General features: G+C 48.7%; 1 protein-coding gene across 3 annotated transcripts in view; it reads left to right on the forward strand.

The window, feature by feature from the left end:
• Window positions 1–24766, forward strand: part of MAP1A (microtubule associated protein 1A) — a 101885-nt gene that overhangs the window by 27737 nt on the left and 49382 nt on the right. Inside the window, exon 1 of one of the 3 annotated variants that reach the window (XM_005300635.5) lies at window positions 23483–23646. The exons of the other annotated variants lie outside the window; for them this stretch is intronic. The gene's annotated coding sequence lies outside the window, so the exon portion shown is untranslated. Of the gene's footprint in view, window positions 1–23482; window positions 23647–24766 lie in introns of those variants that run through there. 3 annotated transcript variants of the gene reach the window in all.

Here is a 24766-nt window from a genome sequence, read left to right on the forward strand (position 1 = left end):
GGGGCCTCTATGCCTCTGGTGAGACGTGCTCCCTGCTGGCTGGAACCCTGCTAACCAGCACAAGACAGAGGAGCCTGCAGCAGCTCAGGGGAGCCTGTTCGTTCATTAAAGCTCCCAGCACACTTCTGGAATCTGACACAGACAGTTTTATAGACGTTAGAGACAGAAAAGGTCTATTATTTAGGTCAGCCGCTTGTCCATCCCTACTACTCTAGCTGGGCCGAACTCTCCTTAAGGTATTCACTAGTGCTGTGTCCAGTCCAGTGCTGAGTTTTTGAAATGACAAAGCTTTCACCACTTCTCTAGGGGAGACTAAACACCAAACAGCTAGTTAGCTCTTTGCTGAACTTCATACCCTTATGCCTAGTTTCTACTCCCTTGTGCCTCCCTAAATAATTTGTCTCTCTCCTTGGTGTCTGAAGGGCAGACATCCATTATCATTCTCCTGGACTGCTCTGCAGTATTCAACGCTGTTGACTGAGGTACTGCTGTCCTGCCTGAGAGAGGTGGCAGAGTCCAGGGGAACATACTAAAACCATTTTAATTCGTGGAGGGATGTAGCCAAAAGGACCACTCTTTCTCCTGTCTTATTCAGCATCGACATGCAGCCTCCAGATAAACTGGTGAGAGACTGTGCAATAAAGAGCCAACAATATGCAGATGCCACATGCCTCTATTTATCTTTCACTACATGCCAATGGTTCACTATCACCAAGATGGCTCAGTGCTTGGATGAGATCAGCTCATGGCTGAAGAAGCTGAAACCTAGCCACAAGTCTGTGATGCTGGTGGCAGAGGAAAACACTGTGAGGAATTTGCAGCTGTGGTGCAGTCTCCTTTGGTTGAAGATGTCCGTTCAGGGCTACTGCACCTGATTTCCCCAGTGTGGATCATCAAGGGCACCCACTCTCAGGCTTCCAACTCCCCAGCTGTTGCTTTTGCTGGATGGGAGATCGGTGTGTCTCTCCCTTTTGACTGGGGTATTTCCAGGCTGCACAGTTCCCTGCTGTCACCATGTTATTCACCACAGGCAGGTTGCCCAAGGATACAGTGTAATAGCTACAGCTGTTAGGTGCCACACCGCACTTCCTATGCAAGCCTATTTTATTCTTAAGGTAAAAGTACTACTGAAAAAAATACCTTAAAACAATAGAAGAACCTATACACATGCTAATAAGCTTACCAGAGAATCCCGCAACCCTAACATTGGCTCTGACAGGAGCAGTCATTCAGCACCCCATCTAATGGGTTTCCTTTGTGGTCACAATTCATCACAACTTCAGCTCAGAAAAGAACACTCATACCATGTTTAGTCCACCCTTTATACAGTTGAGGGGTCTTTGAACTGGAGTTTCCAGGAGCAGGAATGGGTCATTTGTATTCCCTTCACCCCCAAGGAAATCCACTTTACATGCACTGTCCCCAAAGTCCTTTGAAGTTCCTAGAAAAGTTATACAGTCCTACAATAACACACAAACAATTGCATTTTCAATACAATGTACTCCAAAAGTATTAACCTTTATTCAATAAAGTTTATCTTAATTCCATAAGGTTTGTCCAGAATATTACATTGCTTGGATAAGATCAGCCCATGGATGAAGAACAGCTTGCTGAAGCTGAAATGGAGCCAGATGGGGGTGATGCTGGTTACAGAGAAAAGCCCTGTGCAGAGTTTGCTACTGTAGTGCAGTCTCCTCTGGTTGAAGGCACACACCCACAATTGGTAAATTCAGTCCGTAATTTAAGAGAATGCTGAGCTCTTACATAGCAACATCTGCCAGCAGCATTCTGTACTGTCTCTGGTTGGGTAGGGCACTCTGTCCCATCCTGGTGAACAATGACCTGGCCTGATTTATACACACATTCATCCCCTCTCATCTGGACTACAAGAATGTGATACACCTGGGCATGAAGCCATCTCCTTGTACTAGATGGCTTCTTCTACTACAGAACTCTGCAGCACATCTCCTTAGCAACACTGGCTACCACAAGCGCATCAGACCTGTCCTCTCTCTGCATTAGCTTCCCAAAGAATAGTGAGTTATGGTCAAAATCTTGCTTGTTATCATAAAGGCACTCAACATACGTAAAAGAGCCTGAAGCTCCAAGATGAAGACAGAGATCAACACTCAACACTCTGATCTTCTGGCCTAATAGAGTCATCACTGCAAGCATAAACTAATCCATGGAAGAGACAGCTTTCTCAGAGGCCAGTCCAAGACTGTGGAATGAGCTCCTACAGGAACGAAGGATCACCACAAACCTCAGTCCTTTATCCCAAGTCCAAGTGCATTTCTTTGAGCTGTCTTCTGTCATATAAACACAGAGCAGCATGGACATATAATTTACTAAAGAAAAAGAAAATACTTGAACAAAAGATTTTATTATATATACACAGCTTTCCTCCTGGGGAGAGGGTGAGAGAGAGAATTAACTGTACATGACAAGTGCTAGTCACGTTGTTTCATGCATTCCTGGAAGGTACTTATACTACTGTGAGGAATGTGGTATAAATACCTGTCTGGAATATTCTAGAACAGTGGTCGGCAACCTTTGGCACGCGGCTCGCCAGGGTAAGCACACTTGTCAGTGGAGTGGATTATTCCAAACTATGTATCCCCAAAGGATATGTTCCAGTCCATTAGGTTCTTCTCTGCTTTGTGATCATTGCAGTCTGTAAATTCACCAGTAGCATTGCAACAGTCAGAATTTTGCCCTGCAAAGCTATTACTCTGATTTTTAAAACCAAACAGTGTGGTTGCATTTTGCTGGCTGTTTATGGGACCCAGAATCTTGAAGTACAAATTTGTGGATCCCAAAGGCAAAGTGGATTTGCACTAAATAACCTAGAACAGCCTTTGAATCCTTCCTGGGATGTCAAAGAGAATGCAGCAGGAAAAACCTTTTTTCTTCACTTTGTATTTTTTTTTTAACTATAAATAAATGTATTCAAATGCTAAAGTCCAATAACACAGAGCCATAGGACTCCAGGCTTCAGAATCCAACTTCTAAGTGCTCTTGGGGTATGTCTACACTGCAATGTAAGTCCAAAGTCAGTGGGACTCGAGTCAATGAACCATGGGTTTGAGAAACCAGGGCTTTTATTAGCTGGGAGTTATCAGGAATATCAAGTTTAATCTGCCCTGTTCTCGATGTAAAATCTTTTGGATGACACAGAGATTTTGACTGAGAACTTTCTCAGCTCTTTAATAAAGAGGCAGAGTGTTCTGAATCTAAAACACACTGCTTTTCTCCTTAGTGGTTTCCCTGATGTCATAAATCTACTAGCGCTTCAGTCATCAATAGACTCTTCCAGGAAAAAACACAGTAGATGAGCCCTGAATTTCTTATGTTAAAAAATAAAAGGGGAAAAAAGTCTTATACCTTTCAGGCCTACTGTATCTGTAATAAAGAAGGGGAAAAGGGCATAAACTCAGTCCCCCCACCCCCATGCAGATGGCCTCTTCCCAGCTGCCCTACCCTCTGCCACACTGAAATTGTTCTAATCTGATCCCATCTCTGGCTTTTGGTTGCCTCCCTGTAGATGGGCAGTGGGATGTAAGAGTTGGTTGCTGCTAGTCATAGAATGAGCTTTCACTGGCCTGTGGGTGGAGGGGAATGGCCTAGATGTGCAGATCTGATTTCAGCATGTGAGATTCATGTTGGTATTAATGGGAATTTGCAGGTAAACCTGCAGCAGACAGTTCAATTCCCATCCAGGGAAGTCTCCTGAGAACACTGTTCTAAAGATGGGACTCAGGTTTACTTGCAGTTTTATTCATAGTTCATGGAGATAAATAATTCAACACAAATTATTGATTTTATGTCCATTTGTTCTTAGTTCCTGATTTCATCTGAGCTCCATCTTTGCAAGGAAAGTGTGAGCTGCAGCAGTGAGCTAATGTTACTGCAGGGCACAAGAAGGGAAGGGAACAGTCTCCCTGACAATGAACTTTGGCACCCAGAAAATGTATATATGTATGTATGTATGTATGTTGAACTCATGTCTTTGCCAGTTCTAACTCAGTAGGCACCGCTAGGGAGAACTGATCTGTAACTGATTAAGATGATTTACAATTTATCTGACCCCTGTTTGTGGGACCTGTACTTTATCCTTCCATAATGGAAATGTACCTGGAAAGAACAGCACTCTGGAAGCTATGGTTGCCTCCCTGCAGCCACTTTGTGGCTGAGACTGCTGATAACTTCTTTAGAAGTTATTGAAAATGGTCTCTGTAGCTACTCTCTTTTTCACAGGTTCTTTTAATCGCCTTCAAACTTCTGTCTGTTCTGAGAGCAGCATTCACAAAATGCAGGGTGCTGCTAGGATCCATGTGAAAACTGTGTGATAAGTTCAGTGATGTGGGCTCTGCAGTTTGAGAGGATATCAATAAACTATTCAACTCTGAGAATACAAGAGAAAGTGTCCACAGTGACTGAAACTCACAGGCATTGCAGACATGGCCATTTCAAGCACTGTTATACTGAGGAGAGGATGGGAGGAAGACAGCAAGATATTGGTCAAAATCAGAACATTTTGTACACAGGTGAAACCCTGTGCCTTATATAACTGATTTGCCTAGATCACTCAGCCGCAGAAAGAGCAGTATCTTCAGAGTATTCAGGTTTCAGAGTAGCAGCCGTGTTAGTCTGTATCCGCAAAAAGAACAGGAGTACTTGTGGCACCTTAGAGACTAACAAATTTATTAGAGCATAAGCTTTCGTGGGCTACAGCCCACTTCTTCGGATGCATATAGAATGGAAAATATATTAAGGAGTGTGACAGACCTAGACCAGTGGGGTACAGAAGTCTGGTAGAGGGCAAGTATACTGGTCACTGGATGAGTAGTTTTCTGTTCCCTGAGTGACCAGAGCAGGGGCTGCACTAGAGTAATCAGGAACCTGCTAGAATCAATTAAGGCAGGCTAATCAGGTTACCTGGGTTTTAAAAAGGAGCTCACTTCAGTTTGTGGTGTGAGTGTGAGGAGCCGGGAGCAAGAGGTGCCAGGAGCTGAGAATGAGAGGGTGTGCTGCTGGAGGACTGAGGAGCAGAAGCGTTATCCGACACCAGGAGGAAGGTCCTGTGGTGAGAATAAGGAAGGTGTTTGGAGGAGGCCATGGGGAAGTAGCCCAGGGAGTTGTAGCTGTCATACAGCTGTTACAGGAGGCACTATAGACAGCTGCAGTCCACAGGGCCCTGGGCTGGAACTTGGAGTAGAGGGCGGGCCCGGGTTCCCCCCAAACCTCCCAATTGACCTGGACTGTGGGCTCTTCCAGAGGGCAAGGTCTCTGGGCTGTTCCCCAACCCACATGGTGAATCTCTGAGGCAAGAAAATCCGCCAATAAGCGCAGGACCCACCAAGATAGAGGAGGAACTTTGTCACACTGGTGTCAGGAGTGGGATCTTGGGGTGCACAGCGCGGCGGAAGAAGGAGTGTGATTTAAAAAAAAAGCCTTTTTTTTTTTTTTTTTCATCACAATGGATGATGTAGTGCGGGCACTGACACAAGCTATGGCGGCCCAGCAGGAGGCTACCTGTGTCCAGGCAGCCGCCCAACAGGAGGCAGTGTGGCTGCAGCAAGAGACTAATCGCCTGCTGATGGACCAGGCTGCTCAAGACTGAGCTATGTTGCGGGAACTGGTAAACCAGGTAAAGTCCCTTACAGAGCTGAATCGCGGCCATGATGGGACGCGGCTTATACGGGCCAGCCATTGACTGCAGAAAATGACACAGGAGGATGAGGTAGAGGCATACCTTCTGGCCTTTGAGAGGACAGCCCTATGGGAGGCCTGGCCTCGAGATCAGTGGTCTAGCATCCTTGCTCCATTCCTATGTGGCGAGGCCCAGAAGGCCTACCATGATCTGCCTGAAGAGGCTGCGGCAGACTACCCCCAGCTGAAAGCAGAGATCCTGGCCAGATCTGGGGTAATGACAGAAGTGCGGGCCCAGCAGTATCATGGGTGGAGGTACCAGGAAGACAAAACCCCGTGGTCCCAATTGTATGACCTCATCCATCTCTCACGAAAGTGGTTGCAAACAGAGTCCCGGAGTCCGGAAGAGATACTAGTGGTTCTGGTCATCGACCGATACATGAGGGGACTACCACCAGACCGTCATGCCTGGGTAAGCCAGAACGAACCCTCCACCTATGACGAGGTTGTCGCCCTGGTAGAGAGGCGAAGGACAGTGAGGGAGCTGACCTGACCAGTTAAGGAAGAGGCACCCCGGGTTACACTAGCAGCACCAAGCCCTGAAGTTCAGGTGACTGGGCCACCAGGAGGGCCCAGGTGGAAAAAGAGAGAGACTGAAGGCCCATCAGAGTCCACAAAGAGTCGGAGCACTGAGGGAGAAGAGGATTGTGATGTTAGACTGCCCAAACCAAGAGACCGGGGAATCCCTAGAGCTCCATACAGATGTTATGCCTGCGGGGAGTGGGGACACATAGTTGCACAGTGTCCCAAAGCTGAGGAGCCTATGCAGTGTAACCTGGGGAACTGGGCAGATCCATGCTCCCTAATCCACCTTGTGGGGGTCTCACTAACCCCACATATGAATACCAGACCAGTGAAACTAAATTGGGTAGGGACCACGGCACTGGTTGATTCGGGGAGTGCTATCACGCTTATCTCAGGAAAGCTTGTGAAGCGTAGTCAGCTGCTACAGGCTAAACGTACAGGGATAACATGTGTCCATGGGACAGTTAGTTACTACCCCACCATCCCAGTAAAAATCGAGATCCAAGGGAACACTACTGAGGTAGCAGCAGGTGTAGTCCCTAAACTCCCATACCCGGTGCTCATAGGGAGGGACTTCCCAGGGTTTAGAAACTTACTCCCAGTAGGGGGATTGGAGAAAGATGGGAACCCTAAAAATTGGTGAGGCATCCACAGCAGAGTGTCAACCCCCAATCTTCTCTGAAATATCCCCAGATTTGTTCTCCACTCCCAGACAGGGTAGAAAGACAAAAAAGGAAAGAAGGGCAGCTAAGGCCTTGGGAACCCGAATACTGACCCAAAGCCAGAGGGTCGCTCTTGTAGGTAGGCAGACCCGCGCAGCTGAAAAGGAGGCCATGCAGGAGGGAGAAGCACCTGAGTCTGACCCCCACCCTAATGCTTCTGAACCAGTAGAGGCAACAGAGACTGGGCCCCTAGATCTTGGGCAGATTAGCCCCGGGAGAGGAAATTTTGGATGGGACCAGGCAGAAGACCCAAGGTATGACAACATTAGGAAGGAGGTGACTGAAATAGATGGGATCCCCATGGAAGGGAAAACCCAGGGACCAGGACCCTACTTCGTAATGAAGAAGGATCTCTTATACCGGGTTGCACCAGTACAGGGGCAGAAGGTACAGCAGATCCTAGTACCTCAAAAACACCAGAATGCTGTATTAAGTCTTGCTCATAGTCATCTTTTTGGGGGGCATTTGGGGGTAGAGAAGACCCTGGCACGAGTCCTACGACAGTTCTTCTGGCCCGGAGTACATGAAGAAGTGCGGAGGTACTGTGCCTCCTGCCCGGAGTGTCAGCTGCACAGTCCCCGTCCCCACTTCAGGGCACCTTTAGTACCCCTTCCCATCATAGAGGTCCTCTTCAAGCGAATAGCCATGGACCTAGTGGGACCCCTGGAGAAGACGGCTCGGGGCCACCAATATATACTTGTTGTTTTGGACTATGCTACTCGCTACCCAGAAGCCGTCCCCCTACGGAACACGGCCTCTAAAACTATAGCCAAAGAGCTGGTGGGGATCTTTGCCTGAATGGGGCTACCGAAGGAGATATTAACTGACCAAGGAACCCCATTTATGTCGAAGCTAATGAAGGACCTCTGTACGCTTCTCCATATACATACCCTGAGAACTTCGGTCTACCATCTGCAGACTGATGGGTTGCTAGAAAGGTTTAACCGAACCCTCAAGGCTATGATAAGGAAGGTGGTAAGTCAGGATGGGAAGGATTGGGACACCCTACTACCCTACCTTATGTTTGCTATCGGGGAGGTACCTCAGGCCTCAACTGGGTTTTCCCCCTTTGAGTTATTATACGGGTGTCACCCCCGTGGCATACTAGATATCGCCAAAGAGATCTGGGAAGAGGAACCCAATGAGGGGAGAAATATAATAGTGCATGTAATGCAGATGCGAGACCGGATAGCCCGGGTTACCCCTATTGTACGCAGGGCCGGCTCTGGCTTTTTTGCCGCCCCAGGCAAAAAAGCCTCCTGCCGCCCCCCGAGCCCGGCCGGGGCCCTGCTCTCCCCGACCGGCCAGAGCGCCGGGAGGAGGGCGGAGAGCCCGGCCGCGGCCCTGCTCTCCCTGGCCAGCCGGAGCGCCAGGGGAGGGCGGCGAGCCCGCTGCAGCTCCGCTCTCCCCGACCGGCCAGAGCGCCGGGAGGAGGGCGGAGAGCCCAGCCGGGGCCCCGCTCTCCCCGGTTGAGCGCCGCCCCCCTCCAGGTGCTGCCCCAAGCACATGCTTGGAGGGCTGGTGCCTGGAGCCGGCCCTGATTGTACAGGAACATTTGGAGAAGGCACAGGAGGCCCAGCGAACCCATTACAATCGCCAGGCAAAAGTGCGACAGTTCCAACCAGGGGATCGGGTTATGGTGTTGGTACCCACGGCAGAAAGCAAGCTTCTGGCCCAATGGCAGGGGCCCTATGAGGTGGTTGAACTGTGGGGGAAGTAACCTACAAGGTGCGGCAGCCAGGACGCAGAAAACAAGAACAGATTTATCATGTTAACCTTCTGAAACCCTGGCATGCACAAGAGGCATGCACAACGGTCCAAAAAGACCTAACCCTGGAAAACAAGCCTTCCAAACAGGTGAGAGTGTCTCCCGATTTAACACCAGACCAGAAGAATTAGGTGTCTGAAATGATCTTCCGGAACCAAGATGTGTTCTCGACAAAACCGGGTCGAACAACCAAGACATATCACCACATTGTAACGAACCCTGGGGCCAGAGTAACAATGACGCCCCTATCGGGTGCCAGCGGCAAAAAGGGAGGAAATAAAAGCAGAAGTAAAATAAATGCTGGAGTTGGGGATCATCGAAGAATCCCACAGTCAGTGGTCCAGCCCAATCATGCTGGTGCCCAAACCTGATGGCACCACAAGATTTTGCAACGACTTCCGGCGACTAAACGAAGTATCCCAGTTCGACGCGTACCCCATACCTCGCATAGATGAGCTAGTGGGCCGTCTGGGTAATGCCCGGTACTTGACTACCCTAGACTTGACAAAGGGGTATTGGCAGATTCCCCTTGCAGAAGACGCAAAAGAAAAGACTGCGTTGTCTACACCAGATGGTCTTTTTCAATATACTCTCCTCCCTTTTGGACTACGTGGGGCCCCAGCTACCTTCCAGCGCCTCATGGACAAGCTATTACGCCCGCATAACAGTTATGCTGCTGCCTACTTGGACGATGTGGTCATTCATACCCCAGACTGGGAAACCCACCTGGAGAAGGTGGAGGCAGTCCTCGATACCTTCAGGCGAGCTGGCCTTACAGCAAACCCTGCCAAGTGCGCTGTAGCGTTTACAGAGGCCAAATATCTTGGCTACATTGTGGGAAAAGGTCTGGAAAAACCCCAAGTGAACAAGTTAGAGACCATCCAAAATTGGCCCTGACCAAGTCGCAAGAAACAAGTCCGGGCGTTCCTAGGTGTGGTGGGGTATTACCGACGATTTATCCCCCACTTTGCCACAAGGGCAAGCCCCCTGACAGACCTAGTGAAAGCCCATGGACCTGATCTGGTGAGATGGTCTGATGCAGCAGAGGAAGCATTCACAGACCTACGGACTGCCCTCTGCAGTAACCCCGTACTGATAGCCCCTAATTTCACCAAGGAGTTTATCCTGCAGACGGATGCATCGGAAGTAGGGTTGGGGGCCGTTCTATCACAGATGGTCGGGGAGGAGGAACACCCAATTCTATACCTCAGTTGGAAACTCCTTCCAAGGGAACAAAAATATGCAGTGGTGGAGAGAGAATGCCTCGCTGTAAAATGGGCCATGGAAACATTGCGCTACTACCTGCTCGGGCGCAGATTTGTCCTCATGACCGACCATGCCCCTCTTCAATGGATGCAGCGGAACAAGGAGAAGAACACAAGGGTGACCAGATGGTTCTTATCCATCCAACCTTTCCAGTTCCGTGTGCAACACAGAGCAGGGAGCCGTCATGGCAACACCGATGGCTTGTCACGTGTGCACTGTCTGGCGTCCCAAGCTGCCCAACCCCTTGGCGTTGAGCAGGGGGGAGGGATATGTGACAGACCCAGACCAGTGGGGTACAGGAGTCTGGTAGAGGGCAAATATACTGGTCACTGGATGAGTAGTTTTCTGTTCCCTGAGTGATCAGAGCAGGGGCTGCACTAGAGTAATCAGGAACCTGCTAGAACCAGTTAAGGCAGGCAGGCTAATTAGGACACCTAGAGCCAATTAAGAAGAAGCTACTAGAATCAATTAAGGCAGGCTAATCAGGGCACCTGGGTTTTAAAAGGAGCTCACTTCAGTTTGTGGTGCAAGTGTGAGGAGCTGGGAGCAAGAGGCGCAAGGAGCTGAGAGTGAGAGGGTGTGCTGCTGGACGACTGAGGAGCACAAGCATTATCAGACACCAGGAGGAAGGTCCTGTGGTGAGAATAAGGAAGGTGTTTGGAGGAGGCCATGGGGAAGTAGCCCAGGGAGTTGTAGCTGTCATGCAGCTGTTACAGGAGGCACATAGACAGCTGCAGTCCACAGGGCCCTGGGCTGGAACCCGGAGTAGAGGGCGGGCCCGGGTTCCCCCCAAACCTCCCAATTGACCTGGACTGTGCCTTCTTCCAGAGGGGAAGATCTCTGGGCTGTTCCCCAACCCACATGGTGAATCTCTGAGGCAAGAAAATCCGTCAATAAGCGCAGGACCCACCAAGATAGAGGAGGAACTTTGTCACAGGAGATATATATACACACATACAGAGAGCATGAACAGGTGGGAGTTGTCTTACCAACTCTGAGAGGCCAATTAAGTAAGAGGAAAAAAAAATTTTGAAGTGATAATCAAGATAGCCCAGTACAGACAGTTTGATAAGAAGTGTGACAATACTTACAAGGGGAGATAGATTCAATGTTTGTAATGGCTCAGTCATTCCCAGTCCTTATTCAATCCTAAATTGACTGTGTCTAATTTGCATATCAATTCCAGCTTAGCAGTCTCTCGTTGGAGTCTGTTTTTGAAGCTTTTCTGTTGTAAAATAGCCACCCGCAGGTCTGTCATTGAATGACCAGACAGGTTAAAGTGTTCTCCCACTGGTTTTTGAGTATTATGATTCCTGATGTCAGATTTGTGTCCATTAATTCTTTTGCGTAGAGACTGTCCGGTTTGGCCAATGTACATGGCAGAGGGGCATTGCTGGCACATGATGGCATATATCACATTGGTAGATATGCAGGTGAATGAGCCCCTGATGGTATGGCTGATGTGATTAGGTCCTATAATGATGTCACTTGAATAGATATGTGGACAGAGTTGGCATCGGTCTTTGTTGCAAGGATAGGTTCCTGGGTCAGTGTTTTTGTTCAGTGATGTGTGGTTGCTGGTGAGTATTTGCTTCAGGTTGGGGGGTTGTCTGTAAGCGAGGACAGGTCTGTCTCCAAAGTCACCTCCTACAAGACAGGCCCAACAAAGAAAATAACAGAACACCACTAGCTGTCACCTTCAGCCCCCAACTAAAACTTCTCCAGCACATCATCAAAGATATACAACCTATCCTGCATATCTACCAATGTGAAATTCCTATTACTAGTCTCACCATGTGGTGCTTTCCTTTAATTTCCCTTTTCTTGTTCCTTCCTGTCTTTCACTCATTGCTAATATTTGCTGCACTTCTCCAGCTTTGCTTCATAATCCTCTTTATCCTCTTCCATTGAGACTTCTTAGAAGTCGTCTGCCTCCATTTTCCCTAAAGCTTTTATGAGTTGCTTAGTTAAATTAGGATCACCATCTTTAAAACCTTCTGTTCTGGGACAAAAGTTGGACCAGTATATTGGCACAGAAAATTGGGTTTGGGGGATTATTTAAGATAGCAGCTGAAGGGAAGTTAATGACAGGTGCTGATGATCACATGGGTCAGACAAAGACACTTCTAGTAACTCCTTATCTGGGAAAAGATAAGAACAGAAATTACAGCTGGAGTAGGGCCTGCTTGAGATCACATTGGTAAATCTGGAGAAAGTAAGAGGGTATCAGTTTATGGAGTTTAAAAGTAGGTACATAGCTAAAAGTTAAAATGTTATGAATCTGCATACTGATGTGAGAAGCTTAAAAGCCAAAATAGGTAAACTAGAATGCCTGGCTATAAGGAGGAGCTTGGTGTGATGGAACAGCAAATCAGTGTGACACTGTAGTAGCTGGCTGAGCACTATTTGGAGAAGACAGAATAGGTTGTAGAGGACAGATGATAGGCAGGCCAAAGAGACAACTAAGTCTGAAAAAATTATACTAATGGATGACTTCAGCTATCTGCATATAAATGGGTCAACTGTCACAACGAAACCAAGTTTCCAAGCAATTTCTCAACAGTTTAAACAGTTGCTTCTTGGGAGAGCTAGTGTCAGAGCAACCATGAAGAGAGGCTGGTCTCAGTTTAATCCTAAGTAAGAGGAATTCATATGGCCTTTTGGGGTTCAACCCCGGCCAGTGAGAGAGGTTGTGTCACCCTGCGCTTTACAACCCTGGATGTCTTAAATGCTCTGCTGCTGTGACTCACAGCCCGGACACCAACAGCCAGCAGACAAACATGCAGTTCCCCAAACATCTGTATGCTGTGCAGTGCTTGTTCAGCTCTCTGACTCCAACAGCCTGCCTATAACACAACAGCCCCATCCTGGTCTCCATCAGTCTTAGTTACTGCTTGCAAGCTAACTCCAATACACACTCCCAAATTTCCCTAAAGTCATCTGCTGTGAAGTGTCCTGCCCTCTCCTGGAAACTCAGAGAAGTAATAAGGTGCATTGCTCCTTTAAAGAGAGAAAAGCACAATTAATTAATTAAGCTGGAGTTAACATCACTTCAATTCAAACACAGCACTGGGTTGGTTTAGATTAAAAGTAAAATGAGTTTAATCAACAAGAGTGAGGTGTTAAGTGAGTTCAGGTACAGGCGATAAAGACAAAAATGGTTTCAAATAAAAGTAAAAATATGCTTTCTAATGGCTAAGGCTTAACGAGTTACAGCCTTGGCTCAAGGTAGCTTTCTTACCAGTCTTTCCAGCACTGGCTGACTTTCCCTCAGTCAGGACCTTCCACAGATGTACAAGGTTCTGGTTTCCCTTGTCTTCCTAAGTGAAAGATGCCAAAATGGCTCTCTGTTTCCCCTTATATTTCTCAGGGTTCATGGACTTTGTTTCAAGGGGCAGGATGAACTTGGGCTGTTCCTTCCATGCTGATTTGTATGTAAATGAATCTTCCATCGTTTTGATTCGACAATGCTCCTTTCTCTCTTGTCTGGGAGAAAATCTGTTTCTTCCTTTATAGAGGAAAGCATAATATCAATAAGTATCCATAATTTCTCAGATAGTGTCAATGCATGCTTTTCACAATGATACTAATTATTAGTGTGTCACAGGCTTTCATAAAATATGTTATTGATACTCATTTATAATGCAGTAATATTATATACAAGCAGGTGATTCAGTTGCTTATCATTTAAGGTTCAGACCACTGCAAGAGGCTGTCTCCCCCACTCACTAAGTTGATGGCTTTGTTTACTTTTTATGCAAATATACCTTCATTGTCTCTGCCTGACAACCAGGCTGGTCAGACAATCAGATTAAGGAATGTGTATTTAAGGCAAACTGGACCTATGCATTGCTTACCAAACACATTTTCAGAACATAATTCTAGCACATATCCATAACTGGACACACAACCTGAAAAAGAGCTCTGTGTAGCTTGAAAGCTTGTCTCTCTCACCAACAGAAGTTGGTCTAATAAAAGATATTACCTCACCCACCTTATCTCTCTGTACACATCCCATGCATACATCACACAAGAATATTAATGATCAGTGAGTTGTTAGTTTTCCAATGATCTGTTACATGCCACCATTTGGGTATATATCATGACAACAGTGTGTTAAGTGTAGTATGTCAGGCCTGACAAGAGTTGCTGACAGAGTAGTGAAACACCCATGGACCTCTGTGTCACAGTTGGTTCAACACCTAATTATAGCTGAGCCACAAAGAAATAGATGGCATGATATAATTAAGTTCAACAGTTCCTTGAGGTAGAAATGTCCCAAAAATGTGCACAGTGCCACAACACTTTAGATAGAAGTTTTAAAAAACGTGGAACCTCATCAAAAGTGAAGGAATTAAAATCATTAGACAACATGGAGAATGCCTAAGCAACCATACAAGGTCTCAGAAGACATGGGTATCCCTAAAGAAGAAAGGGAACAGAAGGGGGTGATGGTGGAGGGGAATAAAATGGTTAAATGGAAAGGTTCAGGAAGTTATTCAAGACAAACAGGTATCCTTCAGAAAACCCGAATAAAGCCAATAAAATGGAGCAAAAATGACAGAAGGTAAAATGTAAGATGGAAATTACGGGAGCTAAGAGGGATTGTAAGAGCCTAATACATAAAAACAATAAGGAATTCTTTCAGTATCTGAGACGGAGGGCATGTATGAGAGAATAAAGCCTACTGGAAGAAAAGAAGGGAGCTGTGCAGTATCTGCGTACAGCGAAACAGGGATTCCCTGTGTAATGCACCTTGCCTGGTGCATCTGGCAGCCCTGCCTGTGTTTCCACAGCCCAGATGCATTGTCACACATCCAGCTGGGCTGCAGGGACAACTGCAGTTGCTGTTATGGACCGCCAGAGGTTGTTGTGGCAGCTGCTCTGCCAGGCAGCCATGTGGCCTCACTTCCCTCCTCCCTGGCCGGATCACAGCAGGAAGGACCAGATGGTAGCAGTGGCAACAGCCACAAGGGAAAAGGTGAGGGGTCCAGTACCGGTGCCAGTCTCCCTAGCACCCTCCCTTCCTCCCAGACAGCCTTCCGTCCATAGCTAACTACCAGCCACCAGCTCTCAGCTTCCTCTGCACCCAGCTACCCGCAAACAGCACTCACCTAATCTAGCACCGCACACACTCTTCAGCAGTTCCAGTCTCTGTCATCCTCAGATACCTTCTAGGACTCTCCTATCCACCTCCAGACCCCCGCACACCATCCAGCACCCACCCGACCACAACTTCCGATGCCCTCTGGAACTTACCTACACATGTTGCCTGGCATCTCCCCAGGACTCCATCCTCCTGGCCCCACCACACCTGCCATGATCTGTGCAGCTCTGTATCCTGCCCCTGCCGTTGCTTGGGGCAGGGTGTGTTGAGGGTAAGCTGAAGTTTAGGGTCTTATACAAATAATTTGCCAATATGACTAGAGAATCACATGCTTTGTTGCTCTATAGCAGGGGTAGGCAACCTATGGCACGCGTGCCGAAGGCGGCACGCGAGCTGATTTTCAGTGACACTCACACCTGGGTCCTGGCCACCGGTCCGGGGGGCTCTGGATTTTAATTTAATTTTAAATGAAGCTTCTTAAACATTTTTAAAACCTCATTTGCTTTACATACAACAATAGTTTAGTTATATATTATAGACTTATAGAAAGAGACCTTCTAAAAACGTTAAAATGTATTACTGGCATGCGAAACCTTAAATCAGAGTGAATAAATGAAGACTCAGCACACCACTTCTGAAAAGTTGCTGACTCCTGCTCTATAGGCTACGCTCATTGCTTACACCAGGGCACCTCCAATCTCTCCATTCTCCCCCAAGCTCCCTGTGTGCTACCCTCTCTCCATTTTAGGGAATCCCTGCAGCCCCCCACCTCCTCCTGCATGCTGGAGGCTCTGTGTAGCCTCCCATTTCCCCTCCCTCACGCCAGAGGCTCTGTATCTCTCTTTTTTTGTACAATCTAAAGGGTCGCACACTTCGTTGCTTATATAAGATGAGCTGTAGTTCCCTGTGTCTTCCTCACACTCCTCTCTAGGTCACTGCTTCCACAACCCACCACCACACCCTTTTTCTCTCCCACATTCCTCTGGGGCCCTGCTTTCTTCCTACTCCACTCTCATCCCCCATCCAGGTCCCTGCTTCTCTACCCACACACTCCCCACTCTGGGTCCCTGGTTCTCCCCCTCCCCCCACAACTAAGAGAGCATTAGAAAGAGGGTTTTTAGAGGGGAAGCAGGGACCAAGGGGAGAAAGTGGGGACCCAAGAGAGGAGTGTGGGAGAATGTTGCTGGGATAAGCAGCAGCACCCCAGAGCAGGGAGGGAGGGAGTGGAGGAGGGAGAGCAGCGAAAGGGGGGAACCAGGTACTCAGAATGGAGGGTGGGGAGCAGTGGAAGGTGAAAGCCAGAACTCAAAGAGGAGTGTGCCGTACACTCCATTTGATGGCATTTCTCGGACTGTTTGTCTGTCTGCCTGTCTTTGAAGGTCCCCCAAATGGCTTTTATAATTTTCTAATTTTCACCAAAATCAATAGGATTGTGCCCACTGATGCCTAGAACGTTCTCTGAAATTTTGGAAGTGATTGGCTGCTGTGTTCAAAAGTTACTACATTACATCCAGACCAACAGGCAGGCAGACCGTCACAGAAATGCCATCAAATGGAGTGTAGGGCCTCACTTAGCTTTGCCAAATATGGGTTCATTATATAACGTGCATTAAATCTCACATAGAGCTTAACAAAACTTGGCAGCTGTGGTGAAATTACAAGGGCAGGGCGATGAAGGAGCACTTTGGTCAGAGTAATGCAATGCTGCCAGCTCTCATGATGTTTTTGTGGTGGTGGGATTTTGGCCAGGGCTGAAGCCATTCTGGCGGTGACCAGTGACACAAGAAGCTCCAGTCCTCTGGCAAATTTGAGCCCTCTGATTGAGTTCCCGCCCCACTTGCCTGCCTCCTGGTGCAGAATAACCAATCAGAACTATGGCAGGCAGAGTTGCCTTCCCCCTTCCCATAGCAACCTAAAGCCATTCTCACAAGGGGGTGGGGGAAGAGTGGAGGAGGGAGCAAAGAGCCTAGCAGCTCAGGTGGGCTCTGCCCCATCCTCCCTTCCCCTCCCCTCCCCTACTGTGAGCAATGAGGATAGGACTTGCTTCTCCCCTCTCCTTGCAGCACTTGGCCTGGCAAGAGGCAGGTGAGGGGGGAAGAGCTGCCCACTCCAGCCTTGGAGAGGTGGGTGAAGAACCTCAGTAAGAGCAGAGATGTGCACTGAAGGAGGGCTGAACTGATAGGGGGCAGAATTAACGGGGCTGGGGACTGAGTTAATGAGGTTACTGAATTGATGGGGGTGAGGGTTGAACAGTTGTGAGGGGGGCTGGTTTGGGGGGCGGAATTAATTGCTGGGCAGGGGTGAGAGCTCCTGAAACAGGGACCAAAACTGCTGGCCCCAGCACGGACCTGCCATGGCTGGGAGAGGCGCTCCTCCCCACCAGTCCCAGCGTGGACCTGCCGTGGTAGGGAGAGGCGCCCCTCCCCGCTCACCCCAGCGCAGACCTGCCCCAGACTTGCCGTGGATGGGGGAGAGGACCCCGGACCCAGCGAGAGGAGCCCCTCCCTCGATCCAGCATTGCCCCGCTGGAGCCTCTCCTCCAGCCCCAAGCTACTGCGACAAGAGAGGGCTAGGGGCAGCCTGCATCCCAAACTCCTCATTCCTGTCCCCACCTCAGAGCCTGCACCCCCCTGCACGCCAACCCTCTTCTCCAGCCCTGAACCCCCTGCCGCACTGAGAACCTCTTGGCCCCATCCCTGCCATATGAATTTTGTTATGTGCATCAATATGAAGGTGATGTGTCACATATCACATCCATATTGGTGCACATAAAATCCATTCTGCAGATGAACGTTCAAATTTAGAGGGAACACTGACACACACACACACACACACAATTGGTAAGGGGGAGGTCAAAAATAAAAAAACAAAACCCCCACAATATATTCTTTGTATGAAATGATTTTCCAGGTCAATCTCATGATTTTGGCGGTGTGACTCATGACTTTTGCTCTCCTGAGGTTTGTGGTACTGGTAATGGTACAGTACTAAGGTTAATGGGTGCAGAGGCACTTGGTGGGGAAGGATGTTGAGAGTACAAGGAGACTCATGAAGCCATAGTCCATCACCCAGGGAGTAAGAGGGAGCATATGGGAGGTTTCTCAGGCTGGACTTTGGCACCAACAGAGTCAATAGGGAGCATGTAGAAGCACTCAAGGTTGGGCTCTGGCACCAAGAAGGCTAATGAATGAGCCCACTGATGTCCTTGGTACCTGGGGGGTTAACGAATGAGGAGCCAGTGGAAGTGCTGGGGTCAGACTCTGGCACTGAGCGAGTTATCGAATGAGGAACATGTGATGCTGCTGGGGTTGGGCTCTGGCACGCAGGGGATTAAAGAATGAGGAACATGTGGAGGTGCTGGGTGCAGGCTCTGGCATCCCAGGGGTTAACGAATGAGGAACATGTGGTGGTGCTGGGGTCGGGTTCTGGCACCGATGGGGTTAACAAATGAGGAACATGTGGTGGTGCTGGGGTCGAGTTCTGGCACCCAGGGTTTGTTTAGTTTTTTATTAAGGTTTTATTATTTTTTACTTTTCAATGCAAACATCACAATACAAAAAGAAAACGAAAAATGAAAATTGTTAACTTAAAATGACTGTGATGGGGTGTACTTGCCCCGCACTGGACAAGGAGGGATTAACCCTGTACTCTGGGCAGAGGAAGCGATGCCCCCTCGCCCCTACTGGGCATGCTCTACCTGGATCATCAGTATAAAAGGGAGCAGCCCAGCTCAGTCAGGGCTGACCGCCGAAGAGAGAACGGACATTGCAGGTTCCCGCCTGGGAGCTGCTGAAGCCCAAGATCACGGAGGCCAAGTCCTCCGAGACCCAGACAGATAGTCAGCTTCCTACAGATATCCAGGAGACCTCAGAACCACCTGGAGCTTCATGGACGACCTGTGGACCATGCCCCTGGAAGACACAGTAGGAAGTTGTCTGGGGGACTAACCATTGGATCAGGAACTAAGTCAGCATGTTTCAGTTGGATCCCTGCTGGTCTAGTGACAAGTACACTCACCACTGATAAGGCCTTGGGCTGCGACCCGGTGGAGTAGGGAGTGCCCAGTCCCCCTACCCTGGTCGCCACCACCCCCGGGTGATGGCCCATCCCCCTCTGGTCATCAAACTGCTCAGCCCTGCAAGAGAGGACAGCGACATTGACTTGGGCCACTAGGCCACACCAATGAGGGCAGCCATATTGACTCTGGCTATTGGGCCGCGCAGTCCTGCTAAGGAGGGCAGCCGTATTGAGTCTGGCCTCTAGACCACACCGCCCTGCAAGGAAGGGCAATCATATTGACTCTGGCCACTAGGCTGAACCACCCCAAGGCCAAGGATGGTCAGGTGGACTCAGCGTTGGTGCTATAACGCTCCTTCTCCCACCCCAAAGGGGGACGGGATGCCCCACGACAATGACCATCTGTGACATACAGCATAGCATTAGCATACATGTGCAAAAAAACATTTTAACAATCATAATATTAAACTATACAGTTAATGGGGGGACAACACAGACATGGCAGGGAGGGGAAGAGTGAAAGCAGAAGGAAAAAGAAGTGGGTGAAGAGTCAAGGAGGGAGAAGGGGAAGCAGCAGGAGATCTAGACCTGTCAGTGGGCCTTCGGGAACTCAGTCTAATGTTTGTAAAAATGCAGCCTGGATATCTTTAAATTTACATAGTTAATCCCTGGAGAGGACAATGACCCTTTCGATGGCTGGCTGCGAGGCCAGGGAGATCAGAACACCATTGTTCTATTTTGTGCATTGATTTACTTTCCTAACTCTGTAAAATCATTCACTTCATGATCACAGCTTCTCTCAGGAACCATTAACGCTGTGCAGATGAGAGGCCCCGTTTCATCGGTAAATATCCTAATGTAGTTCTCTACCGATGTTTGATTGCTAAAGCCCCAAATCATTTTAATTCTAGTGTCAACTGCTTTCCACAGCTGTTTAACTGGAGGATATTTCTACAACATTTGCAGGAGTATGCCCTTATCTTTGCCACAGTGTCAGCTTCTATCTGAAGGAAGAGCTTATGGTCTTATGTTAAGAGCTTTAATTTTATGTAGCCTGTGCAGTGTCTAGTACATTCTAAATACTTTCTGTTGTTGTTGAATTAAATGTTAACATACGTCTATAGAAGCAAGTTTTGCATTGTGCAATACAATTGACCATTGTGGAGCTTTTTAAAAGACAATCTAGCACTTTATCTCTTTTTTTTTTTAAATCTCATTCCTCTGAAGCATCAGGGATAACCATGGCTAAGATGGGACATTGGACAGGGAGGGTCAGGGCTCTGAGGTGGTACCAAGCATTGTCTCTCTCTCAGGTGCCTGGCTGGCTGGCTCTTTCTCATATGCTCAGGGTCTAACTAATCACCATATATTGGACTAGGCAGGATTTTTTCCTCAGGTCAGATTGGTAGTGACCTTGGGAGATTTTCACCTTCCTCTGAAGCAGGGACGGCTCCAGGCACCAGCTTGGCAAGCTGGTGCTTGGGGCGGCCACTCCGGACAGGGGCGGCAGGTCCAGCCATTCGGCGGCAATTCGGTGGACGGTCCCTCACTCCCGCTAGGAGCGAAGGACCTTCCGCCGAATTGCCGCCGCAGATCGCGATCACGGCTTTTTTTATTTGTGTGTGTGTGTGTGTGTGTGTGTGTGTGTGTGTGTCTGCTTGGGGAGGCCAAAACCCTGGAGCCGGCCCTGCTCTGAAGTGTATGGGTGCAGGTCACTTGCCAAGATCATCTGGTATATCTCAATCATCTCCCTGCCTTTGTGGGGACTCTTAACATTGGTGCACCTCAGTCTCTCCGATTCTCTGCCTGTGGCTGATAACAGCCTAGTCTCCTGGGTTATAATGCTTTGGTCTGATTTCAGGTGTTGAGTTTAGTGTGTGGGTGCTGGGTGGTGTTGATGGTCTGTGATATACAGGAGGTCAGACAGGTTGATCTGGTGGTCACTTCTGACCCTAAACTCTATGACTCTGATTTGAGGATTTAGTGATCACTTCAGAAATTAGAGACCTTTTCCATCAGAAAAGCATATATGTAGATATATGGGTCTGGGAAGTTTGTGGAGCTTCTCTACTGTTCTGTACTTCAGGGATGTCAGGTAGTCTCAGGGTGTTGGGCCAAAGTAATAGGTCAGGAAAGGTTTTAGCAGTATATATTGCAATATTGCTGTAGCTTATACTGCTGTAACACCTCGAATGAACCATTCCCCCATCACCAACCAATTGAGAGAGGACTCTAACTCTTTCTGTTCATTCCCTCCATATGTTTGGTGGGTTGCCAATCTGTAAATCACTATTACCCCATGTAGTGGCTTTTATATGGTGTGAAGAGTGAAAGTGGAATCTGTTGGTCAAAATGGTCCATACTCTCCTGGTGGCCATTACAGAGGGCATTTTCTTTTTCTCTGTAGGGTAGGATAAGGATCCCAACAGGAGGATTGATTTAATTCATTTTCTTTTAATCCCCATCCATAAGGGATATTGTTGTTTATGTGTTGCAAACTGAGACCTGGACATGAGACAGACAACATAATAGTTATGAAGGTCTGGGAGTCTGAAGCTACTGCCAATGGGGAGGAGCTGAAGCTTCCTCCAAGATAGTCTGGGGTGTTGTGCTAGGCCCCATAAACAAGTCTTGATAATCCTATTAAATCTTTAAAAATAGAATGGTGAGATGATGACAGGAAGCCCACTCAAAATGTATAAACATCTAGGTAAAACATTAATCTGAACTGGATTAACCCCCCTGCTTCCCCCCGCTCAGTGAATGTGCTTGCCGTTGATTGGTGTTTTCTGCCAGCTAAATTCATTTTTTCAGTTTTTTTAAGGTTTCTTGCTATTTGTATCCCCAAGTATGTAACTGCCTCTGACTGCCTATGAAAATTCCACTGGGAGAAAGCCCAGCTAAAAGGCAGCCAGGCAATCTAAAGTCGTTCTAACTTTTCCCAGTTAATGCTACAGCCTGAAAGTGAGCCAAGGTATTGGATTAACGCAAGAAGGGCAGGGATTGTGATTTCAAGGTTCATTATAAACAGAAGGGAATCAGCATATACCATCTAATGGTACTCCAGTGGGCCAATCTTAATACCCGAATATTTGGATGAGAACCTGTAGTGATCTTCATGGGCTCTAGGGCCAGATCAAACAGAAGAAGGGACAGTGGACAACCCTATATGGTACCTCAGAGAAGGTTAAATGAGCGTGAAATTATGTCATTGGTTAAGATTAGAGATGTGGGGTCCTTATATAGAAGTTTAACCCATCATCTAAAAACAGGCCTGAAACCAGGCTCTGGAGGGTCTATAGCATGTACTCCCCGTTCATGTGATCAAAGGCCTCTTCTTCATCCAAGGCAGAAGTGCTTAGGGGTCAGGGTCCTCATACTGTACGATTATTAGAGCTGCTCACTGTCTTTAGTTATCTGAGCCATGTCGGACTTTAATAAACCCCACCTGGCTGGGATGGATGATATTGTGTCTGGCAGCCAAAATATTGGCCAATATTTTAAATGCTAATTAAGGAGATTTCTGTATAGTTTGGGCATGACATGAGGCCCCGTCCCAATTTGGGAATAACTGAAATACAGGCTCTCCTCCAAGTGTGGGGCGGGTACTTTCCTCCATTGAACAAGGTGGCAACTTGCCTGCAGGGACTCAGAAACATGTTTATAAAATAAGCTGGGAAAGTGTCTGGGCAAGGAGCCTTACCCAATTGCATGGATTTCAAGGCATGGGCAAGCTCTGATGTTGCTAATGAGGTATCAGAGCTCTCCTCTTGGGCAACAGATAGTTGGTGCACCCAGGGCATTAATGAACGAGGAATATGTGGCCATTTGTAGAGTTGGGCTCTGGCACCTAAGGGGTTAACAGGATGGCTGGAGGTGCCTGGGGCCAGGCTTGGTACCCAGGGGGTTAACAGGATGGTGTGGAGGTGCCTGGGGCCAGGCTTGGTACCGAGGAGGGTTAACAGGATGGCTGGAGGTGCCTGGGGCCAGGCTTGGTACCGAGGAGGGTTAACAGGATGGTGTGGAGGTGCCTGGGGCCAGGCTTGGTACCGAGGAGGGTTAACAGGATGGCTGGAGGTGCCTGGGGCCAGGCTTGGTACCGAGGAGGGTTAACAGGATGGCTGGAGGTGCCTGGGGCCAGGCTTGGTACCGAGGAGGGTTAACAGGATGGTGTGGAGGTGCCTGGGGCCAGGCTTGGTACCGAGGAGGGTTAACAGGATGGTGTGGAGGTGCCTGGGGCCAGGCTTGGTACCGAGGAGGGTTAACAGGATGGTGTGGAGGTGCCTGGGGCCAGGGGTGGGTGGGTGAGAGAGAGAGAGAGAGGGAGAGAGAGAGAGGACTGTCCCAGAGAGGGTTAAGTCTGCCTGGCGCATTGTTGAATGGGTGTCAGAGAGAGAGGCTGGCCAGCTCCTCCCCCGATTTGCATTGACATAGCAGCTGCCTTCTGCAGCCCGTTGGTGTCTGTGACTCTGCCGGCATCCTGAGCAGCGGCTGCTACTTCCAGGGGCTGCTCATCCCAGGACCCTATGGTACGTGCAGACTCCCCTTTCCCATCCTGGGCACTCAGCCTGGTGTGAATGGGTGTTCGAGGGCGACTGAGAGTTAATGGAGACCTCCAGCCAGTGGGGTGGGGAGGGGGCGGGCAGGCAGGATCGAGACAGCCAGAATTGGCCTCATTCTTGGGGTGACACTGCTTATCTCCCAGCTGGATTGCTTAAGGGTTGGAGGTACCAAAACGACTCAGTTTGGGTAGGGGTTCCTTCCATCTGGAGGTGCTCACAGGAAATCTGGATAATATGTGGCACATGGAGATCCACCCTGTCTACTGCCCCAGCTCTGCCGTGTCTGATCCCCAAGGGATGGGATTGGCTGGGTTTCACCCTGCTGTGGCTGAGGAGTGGTTGGGAGATCTGCCATCACCCTTCCTGGGGGACCTTTGCAGTGATTCCTGGCAGATGAATTTCTCTATTTGATCTGCTGAAATAAGGCAGGGGATGCTGCATGGAGTCTGGGCAGAAAACGACAGTGACAAGAGGGTAAGGTGGCTGCAGGCCGAGCTAGTTTTTCTATGAGGACCCCGCCCCTTGCCAGCTGCTCTTGTCCCAAGTGCCCCAGGGACAGAGAGACTCTGGATTCTCTGGCTGCTCAGCTGTTCTCTGCACTTGCCTCTCTGGTTCAGACATATCTCAGGATGGATAATACAGGGTAGGACCCAGGGAAAAATACTGAGTGCCAGGAACCTGGAGTGTGCTGCAGCATCAGAACTTGTGCCAGCACTGCCTTGCCTGAGGGTAGTGTGCTGGTCCCTCTACCTGGGGGCGGCATGGCGTCTCAGGCACTCCCTTGGGCAAGAGTTGGTGACTGAGGTGTCGTCTGTATGGTGCTGATGCTGGAATGAGGCTAATGCTAATGAGGAAGGGGGTGGGGGTGGGGGTGTTAAGATGGAATGCAATGCTGTTAATAGATTGGAAAGGGGTACTGGGAGCCCCCTTTGCTCTCTCTCTCTCTCTCACACACACACACACACACACAGCAGTATCCTCGCATTAACTAAAGTCTGGCTTGGAGCTATTCAACACTTCATTCTTCCACTACAGGAAGCCAGAAAGCATCCAAACTCTTCCAGTGTGTGGGGGAGGAAAAGGGGAA

This window comes from Chrysemys picta, chromosome 10 (assembly GCF_011386835.1).
Source record: "Chrysemys picta bellii isolate R12L10 chromosome 10, ASM1138683v2, whole genome shotgun sequence".
Lineage (NCBI taxonomy): Eukaryota > Metazoa > Chordata > Testudines > Emydidae > Chrysemys > Chrysemys picta.